A 1024-nucleotide genomic window follows, 5' to 3' on the forward strand; every position below is an offset into this window, starting at 1 on the left:
TATTAATCTCTGTGTGTCTCTGTGTGTGTATTTCATGACACATATGTGGAGCTTACAGGACGATTTTTGGGTGTTAGCCATCTCTTTTTTCCATGTGGGTCCTGGAAATTGAACTCTGATTCTCAGGCTTATGTGCCATGTGCTTTTACCCATTGAGCCAGCTTATTGGCTGTCTTAGAGGATTCTAAAGGCAAAATTATGAGTGGTCATTGATGAAAAAATATCTTACTTATTCATGCTCTAGTCTCTAAAATTGCCCTATTCCTAATTATGTACTCATATTGATAATATTTTTAGAAAATCAAATGTTTTCTTATAGTTGTGAATTAGTTTCAACAGTTCAATGTTGGTACCCTAATTTGCTTCAACTGTTAAATCAAACCCATAGTTCTGTAATAATATTATATATATATATATATATATATATATATATATATATATATTTTAAATTCCCAGTTCATGATGGGGATGTAGCTCCATGGTGGAATGCTTGCCCAGTGTTTGTGAGGCTCTAGGTACCATCTTCAACACTAAGAGGAACAAAAGATTTTTATGTATTTGTTGGTTAAAATGAACCACTAGAAAGACATTGTCTTATAATGGAGATAAAATATATATTAATGTAAGTTAAAAAGTCAACAATTTGAGATGAGAACTGTATTTTTTGAAGTAAAATGTTAGCAGGTATGTCAATGTATAGCACATGCTATGAAACAGAAGCATATAAAAAGCACTATTTAGAAGGCCTAAGTTCATTGGTTGTAAACCTATGGAGAAACCTCCAAACTGTGTTTGACGTTTTATGCGTTAATAGATTTTGATAGACATAAAGACTTCTGTAAATTTTGCTGTAATAATTTCCCTCATGATGTCATATACACCTCTGTGTTTCTGTAAAGCTGTCTTTTTCGTTGTTGTTATTGTTTTTGTTTTCGAGACAGGGTTTCTCTGTGCAGCCCTGGCTGTCCAGGAACTCACTCTGTAGATCAGGCTGGCCTCAAACTCAGAAATCCACCTGCCTCTG

Source organism: Mastomys coucha, chromosome X (genome assembly GCF_008632895.1).
Source record: "Mastomys coucha isolate ucsf_1 chromosome X, UCSF_Mcou_1, whole genome shotgun sequence".
NCBI lineage: Eukaryota > Metazoa > Chordata > Mammalia > Rodentia > Muridae > Mastomys > Mastomys coucha.